General features: G+C 44.2%; 1 protein-coding gene across 6 annotated transcripts in view; it reads left to right on the top strand.

The window, feature by feature from the left end:
* ZNF423 (zinc finger protein 423) overlaps positions 1 to 11,674 on the top strand; it is a 280,738-nt gene that overhangs the window by 127,385 nt on the left and 141,679 nt on the right. Inside the window, exon 1 of one of the 6 annotated variants that reach the window (XM_064723046.1) lies at positions 3,185 to 3,204. The exons of the other annotated variants lie outside the window; for them this stretch is intronic. The gene's annotated coding sequence lies outside the window, so the exon portion shown is untranslated. Of the gene's footprint in view, positions 1 to 3,184; positions 3,205 to 11,674 lie in introns of those variants that run through there. 6 annotated transcript variants of the gene reach the window in all.

An 11,674-nucleotide genomic window follows, 5' to 3' on the forward strand; every position in this document is an offset into this window, starting at 1 on the left:
CCTGGGGGTGCCACCCTGCGCTCAGCCCCTTGGCGTCAGTGGGGCCGAGCCTCAGCGCTCCTTTCTCCATCTCCTGGATTCTGCAGGCATGCCAGTGCCTGTAAGGATTTATGGTGGGGGGACGTGAATTCAAACAATGCCTGCTCGCCGTAAACACCCAGCTGGGGGTTTGCTCACGGAGGGTGTCCCAGAGCGGGAGCCCACGGCAGCTCCGTGCGCGGGCTGGGCAGTGTGCTCGCTGATAAGAGAGTGCCAGTGCGCCGGGCGCCATCCCTGCAAATCACCACGGCCACCTTTGTGCCGGCCCCCTGGGGATGGTGGCGGGGGAGGCAGCACCAGGCACTGTGTGTGCAGATAGGAGCGCTGCCAGCGCCGCTGCGGCCGGCTTGGTTGCACGTTACCAAAACCCCTGGCAGGAGGGAGGGAATGAGCTCTCCCCACCTCTTTCTCAGCCCCCACATAGCCAGCAGTCACTGATGGCCTGTCTGTGCATTCTGAGGCTGCACAAAATTTCTTAGCCATGATGATGTCTTTCCTCAAGCAGCATATGTTTTTCACACAGGAAGACCATTTTCCTTGTCCTTTTTAAACATATGGCCCAGCGAGGAGCTGAGGATGACAAGTTAGCCTGCTTGTATTGGCAAGGGACTGTCATTCTTACTACTTTAATTGAGTTCTTTTATCTGCTTTTATCTAGTTCAAAAAGTAGTCTGCAAAGTAAGCACAGGTATGCATGGAAGTGGATAAAAGAGAAAGAGGGTGCATGTTTCAGATGAGGTCTCTTAAAGGAAAGGTGTCCTTTGGAGATCTTGGACAGGTTGCCCTGGCTGGCTGAGAAGCTGGTCTCTTCTCTTGGCTGCACACGGGATGCACACGGACCGAGGCACCCCAAATGCTGTGAAGCAGGAGCTGTGCTGGGTGCTGGCCATGGGGCTCCTGTGTGCAGCAGGAGCTGCACTGGGGAGCTGGAGCCTGCTCCCCTGCACCAGCTCAGGCTCATGCAGCAATTCTAGGACACCACAGGTGCTGGAGTTCCACCTCCCCTTCTCGTCTTGCTTCAGATTTCTGTTTTCAAGGGTAATCCATTGCCATGGTACAGCAGAGGGAGGAGTGTGGGGGTCTGCATAGGGCAGGTTTGTTTCTCAGCATACAGAAATCTAAGTAAATAATGAATATAATGGGTTTTATTAAAAAAAAAAAAATAGAGGAGGGAGGGGTTTCAGTGGAAAGAGTTCCTTCCCAGGCTGGAGCCTGATGAGAGCTACAAGAGCAGCTGTGCCTACAGGAAGGAGGATCCCTGTTTGCCATAAGCAGGTCCCAGCATTCAGAGGGTTGTAGACAAAACTCAGTATATGAAACTCAATTCAGAACTGCAGTGAGGATAGCCTGGAGACTACAATAGATATGTACTTGTTACAAAGGGGCCTTTAATAAAACCTTAGAGAGCTGAATGGAGGATGTACTGGGGTTGTCCTGTCTCAGATGGACAAGAGCATGGATTATTTCTGGGTAGGATTTTGCTGAAGGGCATGCATTGCCTTCCTGTGGGTTGTTGAGGGACAAAACTGATGGCCATATCAACAGCCTTGGCAGATTCAGAGCCATTGAGATCTACAGACTGCACATGTAAGCAGTGAAAAAGACATGCACTGAGAGTTTGGGGTTTTTTCCTGATTTCCTCCCCTGTCCCATTGCAGACAATTGTATAAGTACTCTTCATGTAAGGATGGCTGTACTGAGCCAGCCTGATGGTCCCATCATGCTGTTTCCCCAGAATGTTTTCCTAGCTGTCAACAAACTTATCTAAGCACTTTGTGGTGCTTTTTATTTAAATTATTCAGACACTCTTGTTCCATGAATTTCCATTTTGAAGTGCAGTTAGCTTTTCCTGTGGTGGGAATCCAGAGTTCAACTACACATTGGGGAAAAGCATCACCTTTTGTTCACTTCACTTTTGTCCCCTGTTTTCATTTGATACTCTCTGGTTCTTCTGGTGAAGGAGACAGTGAGCAATTACCCCTTTCCCACCTTCTCCATCCCCTCATGCCCGAGCAGGCTTCTTTTGCTACTCCCTCCTATCTCTAAGCCCCTGTTTGCAATCTTCTTTTTGATACCTCATGTACCTTGGCTTGGAGTAAGAGGGATGTGGTGAGAGAGGGCTGGTGGGAGAGGGATGGGGTCAGCTATCTCCTCCATCACTTGTGCCAGAGATGAGGACACCTTGGTGTGTCTGTCCTGGCTCCCGAGCAGGAGGTGAGGACTTGTCCTAGTGTGAAGGCCTGGCAGACAGAAAGATGGTGTCTGGCCATGTAGGGGAAAAACAATTAAGACTTCAATGTTTATTAAGAAAAAAGCAACCAGCAGTGCATTTCAAGCACTCATCACACAGCATAATTTTGCTGTTGGAAGTAGTAGGATTAAACAAGTCTTTCTAATGTTGATTTCTTTGAATTTGCGGCATATAATTAAAACGAAATCAATTAAAAACGAAGGAAGTGTGTGTACAAACATTGTCAAGAATTCCTATCTTTCATTTTTTAAAAACAAGCTCTAGAAAAAATCCCCACAGAAGTTCTGTAGTGCATATTTGAATGCTTTTGTTGTAGCCTCATTAAACTTGGCTTGTCTGCAGATACAGCTGGCATGTTATTAACTGTGCTCCAGGCTTGGGGAAGCCAGAAAGCAGCCTCCACCCCCTGGTGCCGGCTGGCTTTAGGGAAACGTGCCAGCATGGGTTGGTCCTCTTCAGCTGGCTGGCTTTGGGAGCGCCTGCTGGAGCATCCAGCGTGGGCCCTGGGTGCGGAGCGCGGGCCGGGCCTGCTGCAGGGCCGGCCGGCACCGTGGGCTCCGGGCCCTGCTGGTGGGAGCAGCAGGGACACAGCCAGGTACGAGTCCTCCTGGGGCGCCCTCAGCCGCGTGCCTGGGTGCTCCATGGGCGTCTCACGCCCTCCTTTGCTGTAGGCTGGCAAGAAGCAAACCAGGGATCATCTGCCAAGCGGTTCCTCTGTTCTCAACAAACCGCGTATTGGACTGAACCACTCCAGTAAACTGAATAAGGGAAATATTTTCTCTGCACCTGCTGGAGAGGCTGTTGCTCTCCAAGCTGGGCTTGCACATCAGAGGACCTCCATCAGAGGTCCAAGCAGCTTCTGACTTCCTTCAAAGCTTTGGCAGCAAGCGTGTACATTTTGAATGCTGTTTCGTGTAAGTAATTTTAATAGGTGCTTTTAATAGTAGGGTAAATGTTATAATTTCATATTCAATTTAAAATTGTTGAAAATATACTCACTAGAAATTTAAGTAAATTAAATATAGGTAATGTTATTAGAACATCTTGCTTATTACAAGCAGTACTCATTGTCTTAGCTAATGAAAAATTGATTTGGCATTTTCAAGGCACTTGGTCTGTTCATGCTAAATACTTTGTAGGACATTTAGGCACTTGGTAATCTTTAAACATTCTTTCAACCCTTTCCTGACAATTGTTCCTCTTCCTAAAAATTGGTAATCATCACGAAATTAAAAAGTTGTAATTCTAATTTGACTTAAGTTTTGACTGCTACTGGACTGCTTCCTTCCTCCCTTCCATCTCCTGCTTTATGATGGTAAAAGGTTTGTGTTGTCTTTGGGAGCCGACATTGCTGACAATTAAAGGGATTGATTTTTAGTCTGTGCATCTCCCAGATCGGGTGCCCTATGGAGCTGCACAAGCTTTATGCCAACATGAGGGGAATGAGAGGTCAGTGTTTGGGGGAGAACTCAAGACCTTCCCCATTAATACCCTGAGTTATTTTGGATGAAAATTACTGTGGCTGTACCGATTTGCCTAATGACATGCATGAAATTGGTGGAAGAGCCAAGGTCTTTAATCCAGGTGGGTTTTGTTGCTGGTGACATCAGTAATGGTGGGAGTGAACTTCCTCTTGAAAGCATTATTTTTTTTGGCATGTGGGTCCATCTCTTCCTTAGGCTTCCTTGAAAATCGTTCTCAGCCATAGTAATAAAAGACTTTTTGACTCCTCTTTTTGTTGCTACTCAATTACTGTTACACTTGCTGAGGAGGACATAAGGAAAGGCTGAAGAAACCCATTGCTTTTCTCTTCTCCAGGGAATCTGTTACATTAAACATTTGAATAGAATTTTGAACATAATTCCCAGTCACTTCCTCTACAGTGAACTCAGTTCACTCATGCAGACTTTGTACTTAATGATATATCTTAAAATAAATGAGATTTGATATAATTTATACTAAATGGTCATTTTAGAAATCTACATCTACTAATTATTCATTAGAAAATTTGGAAAGACAGAAGTAGAGTAAATTTCCTTTATGAACTCGCAGCCTACAGAAATATAAATACATGCACCTGTGTTTATTTTGTTTGAGCAAACTGTATAGAGGTAATTAACTGGACTCCAAGAGTAGTGTAAGCAGGTTTGAAGTACATTATTCAATCTTCATCAATCAACCATAGCAACCAACCAAGCCCAAACCAGCCAAAAATCCAACATGCATCTAGGACAGTTATTTATGGTAATAGCTTGTGGTCTGTATCTGCACCATTTGGGACTGTGCTTTTGTGTGTTCTGGCTGTGTGCTTGGAGTGGCTTCTCTCTGTCCTTTCCTCTCCCTGTTGCCTGTGCATGTGTCCCTGTGGTCCCTCCTTGAAGGCTCTTTCCCTGCTTGCTCCTTTCTGGACTGTCCCATTTTGCGTCTTGTTCCCAGCGGTCTTCTCTCTGTTGTTTCCCAGCCTCACATGTAACAGTTATTCACAGTCTATCCATTTAGGTGACACTGTTGTGTTACTGGTTTCTCCTGGACTCTCAGCTGCAGTTGCTCTCTTGTCCATTGTCCAGTGCTGGCTCTTCCTTGGAGCTCTCTGCACGTGCAGAACCTTCCTTGAACCATCCTGTGAGGACTGGCAGATCACCCTGGGGTGCTGGGAGAAATCACACTGCTCCATGTGCTGCTTCAGAGGCAGACCCAGCTAGGTTCAGGTGAACTAAATACATGTGCTACTCAAATCTTTGTTCACAAAACCCAGAAAATGATTTAATTTGCATTCAGACCTCATGCAGATCCAACCTGGGTAGCTGCTTGATGTCACCTTATAGCCTTTCACAGCTCTTTCCTCTCTTACAGACACTTGTCATGGTTTGTTTCACAAGAGCTGTTTCATGTAGAAACTATTCCAAGGAGTTTCAATGGGATTGAGTGTGACTGGGTTTGACTTGGACCAGGCCTCTGGTACATCTAAATAAAGCAGATAGTATTCCTTGCTTTTTATGGAGGACAGAATGTTATCTTTAGGAGGCAGTCATGATCCTGTTGCACTCTTCTCACAAAATAAGACAAATTCAATGCAACATTTAAAACAAAAGGAAATGAAACAGAGTAGGATTTTGTCTCATAGCTTAAATGAGAGAATAGTGAGTTTTTGTCTGCCAGAAAACTGGAAATGGGAGGGAAGATGCTTTCTCTTGATAACTAGGTATGCATATAGGTATCTGTGATGTACAAAATGCCTCATTTTAGGTTAATCAGTTCACATTTGAAGACATGACTAGCTAAAATTGACTATTGAAAATAATATCATTACTTTGGGGAGAATCTCTCTCAATTAGAAGAGAAATGAGGAAAGCCAATTCTTAACAGCAAGTTGGGAGACTGTGATTTTTGTAAGTGGCACTAGAGTTGGAAAAAGTGCAATCAGAGTTAGCAAAACTCCCTGTTTTTCCAGAGGCTGCCCCAGTAATTGGCTGTGCATGTCTGGATTGCCGAGTGACAGGCGGGAGGCTCTGCTCTCTGAGCTTGGCCTCTCTGAGCAGAGAGGAGAGGAAAAGAAGGGAGGATAGGGAGAAAAAACAATTTGTGAACTTGCCCCTTTTGAGATAGCAACTGCGCTTCTCCTGTGCCCAGGATCACTGAAAACAGCCAGCAGCTGCATCCCACTCTGCTTTTGCTGTCAGCCAATGTCACTGCAGAAAGCTCTGTAGTTTGAAGGAGCCACTGTTTGTACACAGGGAGTAGAGGAAACTCATGGAAATTTTGTGGTGTGTGGGCTGCTCTGGATTTTACTGTGAGGATGGAAGAACTTCACAAATGTTTTAAATTAGGCTATCCTTGATAAGTCTAGTGGTATGGACCCCAACCAAAATTTCAAGGGAAAAAAAAATTGCTCTGTTAAAGCAGACATGAAAAACAATGAAGGGCTTAACTTTTGTCCTGAGGGTGATAAAACAGCACCACACAGCTGAAAATCAATCTGACCTTCACCCACGTGATGCTGTTGTCTCAGTCTGTCTTTCATTTCCTTTGGTTGAGTGAAGGCCACGGCATTCAGTAGGGAGAAAAGCCAGAGGGAGGTGTGGAGAATCCTGTTTTCTCTGGAAAGGCTTCAGTGCTTGCATAAGTTCCCTCTATAAAGTGAGTTGCTGTAAAACTTTGAATTGTTTCATTAAATTAATATTTAAAAATTATTCTTCTCTTAATAGGCAGCAATCACATTAAGGTGAAGAAGATATGTGCTGTAAAAAAAAAAAGTGTTTGTGATATAAAACATTCTGTTTTAATTAAACCTGTACATTCATTTAAAACATAGAAATTTGTACCCAAAGGGGAGAAAAAAGGCAATTATTTTTTCCTGAGATATTTGAACATTGCGTTGTGAGGTTTGCACAAACAAAGAAAAGGTACCCAGATACCAAGATATTTACATAAATAAATCAACAATTAGGGCTTGTGTATAAGCAATATTATTGATTTTCAAAACAGAGGTACAATTTCTATTCGTGAATTACTCATTTTACACAACATCTTGCAGAAGTGGTTCTCACCTCATTTTACTCAAGATAGGGAAGGAACTGAATGAATGGGTAGAATCTGTGCAGAATTTAATTCTACTAAACAACAGAATCAAGCAAAGGGAAAACTAAATGCATAAGCACATCTTGGTGTTCTTTTTGACATCTTGAAAACAATTAAAAGTGCAATTCGTTGCTGTTCGTCCAATCCCCTGCTTCTTCCATCCGTGTTCAATTTAAACACAACCCAGAATCAAGAAGTTCCCAGCTATTTCTCTTGGAAAGCAATAAGTTTTCCACACTGATTTTACAAAACTGAGATTACTGTAAATTCTGCCTACCCTGAACTGCAGTTTTTCTGATTCATCTCATTACACATAGAAAATGTCCTTTCATATCAGTCATAAACTACTCTGTTACTTTATATTTTTGTGCCATATATTCTCTAGCTACTGTAGCACAGAGACAGGGAGGGCTACCTGTTATTTTCTTTGTTCAATAATTGTTGCCTGTTTTAGGAAGGTCTATAAGAAAAGTCTCTTGTTAAAAAGATAATGGCAGAGATTCAATGTGGCTGCAGAGATGGATCTCTGCTTCATAAAGGTTAAGAATTCAACAGTTTGTTCATTAATCTATGTGGAATAATGGATATTAATTTGTGACTGTAGCATTTTATTTAAGTGTGGTTTGTCTGATGTACCAACCATCGCAGATGTTTTACATGGTATTAAAAACCCCAAAATGGTAAACAGAAACGATGTTGGGACCTTTCCCTGGCAAGCTCTGCTACTCAGGTCTCTGTACGATATGCCAAAATGCTATTTGCATAAATATAGAATTTAATAAGTTATCATTCTGCTTAACGTCATTAACTGCTTAACTACTGTAGAAATTGGCTTCCAAAGTTGCTTGTTGGTAGCTGATGCTCTCCACGTCATTCCATTTGCTATCTCACTGGGGATAATGGTATGCAAGGGAAAGCAAGAAGGTCAAGGATCTTTTTGTTTAGTCTCTTTGCACATTAAAAGTTCTATTATATGTTTGTATTGCATGTGGTTTCCAGTCGGTTGGCTACAATGCTTTCAAGATCCATTGATGATGAGTTTGTGAGGCTAAATATATCTTGTGGATTATGACTACCAAGCTATCACTTTGTGCAGCAGTCAGGGCCAATATTTAACAAGTGTTTTTCAGAATGAAGAATTTGAAATCGAGTCAAATGATCTTACAAAAGGGGTTAACAGAAATCCCAATACAGAAGATGACAGCAAATGCTAGGCCTGTGCTAGCTGTGGGGGTGTTTGGGGCTCTGCTGTGCTGTTTGTGGGGGAAGTGGTTCTTAGGCTGGGGTTTTTATGGGTTTTCTGGATGTGGGGGAGTGCTGTGGTATTGTTGTGAATGACACAGCGGCCACAAAGCTGAATGGGTTGAACAAAAAAGTGGCGTCCTCTGTAGCCATCCCTTCCTGTCCCCAGCAAGGCGTGGGTGCAGTGGGGGCAGTGCGGTGGGGCTCCCGCTGGAGCCTCCTCTGAGTGTCCCCTGTCCCCCTGTCCCCCGCGGCTGGCAGGGCAGGCGGGCTCCGCTGGGACCTCGCTGCTGCTCCTTGCCCGACATTTAAGGGAATGCAAAACCAGACTGCAGGATGCAGCCGCGTCTGAAGGGCTGGCACAGCCGCCTCGCTTGTTTTCACTCTCTAGCTAGTAGACTGACCTTTTAAAAAAACAGTTTCAGCTGCTGTGAAACACTGACAATAGCTTTAATAGATTTCATTTTAGAATTAAATAGCTTTGGTTCCATTTCGATAATGTAAACTAGCAGCCATGAGCATGCTTTAGCTGATTGTTTCAGGCTGTGTACAAACTCAGGCAGACGTCACTGCCTCCTTGCCAGGGGTTAGCGCAAGATGCTCACTTCCTTTAAAAACCAAAGCAGAGATTTTATTTTTTTTAAGCAATTTGTGTTCTGACTGACTTCTGAGTACCTTCACACCTGTCAAGTGAATCCAGTGTGCTTGTTCCCAGGGGCAACCTGACATCTGGGAAATTCTGCCTCAGCCCCAACTGGTCCCCTTTGAAGCACCTTTGGTATTTTGAATTGAAATTGTGTTACACCATCACACACCATCCTTTCCATTATTCTGTTCTGCTCCAGTATACCCGTGCTTTTATAAATTTCAGCTTAAGCCTGGCTCTTGGGCTGTTTCAGGAGTGTTGCAGTTATCCATGTTGCTTTTCACTGTGGGGCTGGTAAACTCAGAAACATCTGCAGGCAGGGTCAGTCCAGCTTGCTATTCTTCAGAGAATATTTACAAAGTTTCATAAGGCTTGGACCCATACCCACACCCATCCTAGATGCAGTGTCTACAGATTTGTCCCCAGAGCCTCTTACAAGCATTGCTTGTATTACTATCTAGAGCTATCCCACTGCAGAAATCCTCAGGAGGGAGAAGTGGACAAGAGTACTTAGAAACATCTGTTAAAAATTCAGACAAACACTCCACTGTCACTAGAAGCAGTTGGGATGGGACGAATGAAATTTACCATGTGGTGCTACAACAAAAAAGGGCCTTTTTTTTGTTCCTTCACTTTTCCTTTAAAATGGATAGCTTGGTCAGTAGATAGAGAAAAATGCCTCTGCAGAGCACACTTGGGGTGTATAGTGCTTGTAACCAATGTCACAAACTGACTCCACAGCCAAGTCTTGTGGTCTTGTGGGAGTGCTGTTTCCCGAGTGCTCACATTTGATTCATCACACGCTTTCTACTTGTTTCAAGAAACCCTGCATTAATTGTGCAGACCTAGAAAGTGGTGACATTAGGAAATAAATTGACTTCAACATGACTTTTCCATTGCTTAGGCAAAAAAGAAGAAAAAGTTGCTGTAACAAATCTAATGGATGAATTCTCTAACTGGTTGCTCTTTTGTGTGTAGCTACATTCTGGATTCAGCGAGTACTTGATAAATATTGTCATTTGTCCTTGATGATGTGTCATGAAGTTACAGGCAATTTGGCAGAGAAAATAAGTTTTCTTGAGTATGAGGCCAGACTTGTGATGATGTGTTTCTCCACTGAAGTCCAGCTCAGCCCTCCACCCGACCCCATTCCCCACAGAGCACTCTCATCCCCCCTTCCCATCCCCTGCTTACCAGCAGGACAAGAAGCAAGATGGGCTGTGCTGTCTGGTGGGGTGACACACGTGTGCTGATTGCCTGGGACTGGCCCAAGAGCAGGGATAAGTGCTGACTCTGCTCTTAGCCTTTCTCTCAGCAGAGACATGAACTGGGGTCTCTGCCCTACCCAATCAAAGGCAGGTTTACTGATCTTAGAGAAACTCAATTTCTATCTGAGAAACTCAATTTCTCGTAGCCCTGTATCCCCAGTATGGTGTGATTCAAAAGCTAATAGGAAGGGACAAACAGTTAAGACATATGACAGGCAATATGATGACATAAACCTTGTTTTCTTAGGATGCCAGGCTGAAAAAATGAACACAAAGCTCCTGAGAATAACGGAGTCACTTCAGATTGCGACTTGATGGACAATGTTGGCTTTGTTATCACTCTGCAGGTAGCAAGGGGATAGGGTTAGGGAGAATTTCCAGGAAAGTAGGGGAGTTGTTATTAGAAGGGTAAAGCTTCCACTGCCACGCATCCCCTGTAGTGGACCCTGCATTACCCTGGTCCCTCCTCCTTTTAGGAGCCTTTTGAGGAAAAGTCTTCTGTGACAGGAACATCTCTCAGGTCTTTTAATCTGCGAGCTGCCAGGTGAAAGAATGGGGCTAGGGAACAAAAGACGCTCAGATACTGCAGACAAGCTTTTGTAGGATCTGCCACGTCAGCTGTCTCTTATAAGGTCTGCTGTATTTTCTGTTGATGGTGCTTTTCCCCCGAGGATTTTCCCACACCTGGGAGTGCCTGCCATAAGCTGCACTGATATTTTCCTCAATGCCTTTCATTTCTGTGTACAGATGGAGCTGGGATATCACACACTGTCCTTGTCCTTATTCTGTTCTGCTCCTTGGCAGTCACAGCTTTCCTGGCTGGAAGCTTTCATCCCACCTCCCTCTCAGCCCTTTCCAGGAGGGGCTTTGCAATTATTTATAAGCTAGCTTGTCCTGTTTTCTGACATTTTCAGTGTAGTCTGTGGAAGAGTAAAGCTAAGTATGTGTTCCCTGGTTTTACAGGGAGCAGAAAATTTGAAGTAAATGTGGGTGGTCTGAGTTAGCAAGATATTTTTTGTTTTTTAGGGTGTGGGGGACCCTCCCTTTAAATCAAAGGTCCTCTGGGTGGAAAATATTCCAGTGGCCTATGTCGTGCCTTTAAAGCGTTTGGAGATCCTGGAGGGGCAGGCAGCTCACCTGCATGCTTTTCAAGGGGAGGCTGGCTGTCCTGCTTATCTTGTATTCCTTCTCCCCATCCCCAAGTGGGTTTTCTGTCTCCTTCCTCTTGTCACATGTCAGAATAAGACATCCTGTGATTTACCTCATTCACCTTCCACTTGCATGCTGAAGCTTGAGATTTTCCACAGTACAAGAGGCAAGACTATAATGATTTAGGCCTCAGCACTGCTGGAGGCATCTTTAGATTTTTTGTCTGAGATAAATTTCTATTCAGGCTGAAGAGAGCAGCATTTTCTTGCTATGCTGCTGCAAATAGGTGGGAGGAGTGACTAACTTTTCTTCTGGAAGTAGTAAAGTGGAGTGGCTTGTCTGCTGCCCAGTGCTACAGATGTACTTACTTGTACAGTGTATGATGTACTAAGTCACTTCCTCCTCCACCCCATTGCTGTTTTGGTTGCCTACATGCATATGTGAGAGAGAACTATAGGTCTCCCAACTACCTTCTCTTCCAAAGATAATTAAAATATGGAG

The sequence above is a fragment of the Zonotrichia leucophrys genome, chromosome 11 (assembly GCF_028769735.1).
Source record: "Zonotrichia leucophrys gambelii isolate GWCS_2022_RI chromosome 11, RI_Zleu_2.0, whole genome shotgun sequence".
Taxonomy (NCBI): Eukaryota; Metazoa; Chordata; class Aves; order Passeriformes; family Passerellidae; genus Zonotrichia; species Zonotrichia leucophrys.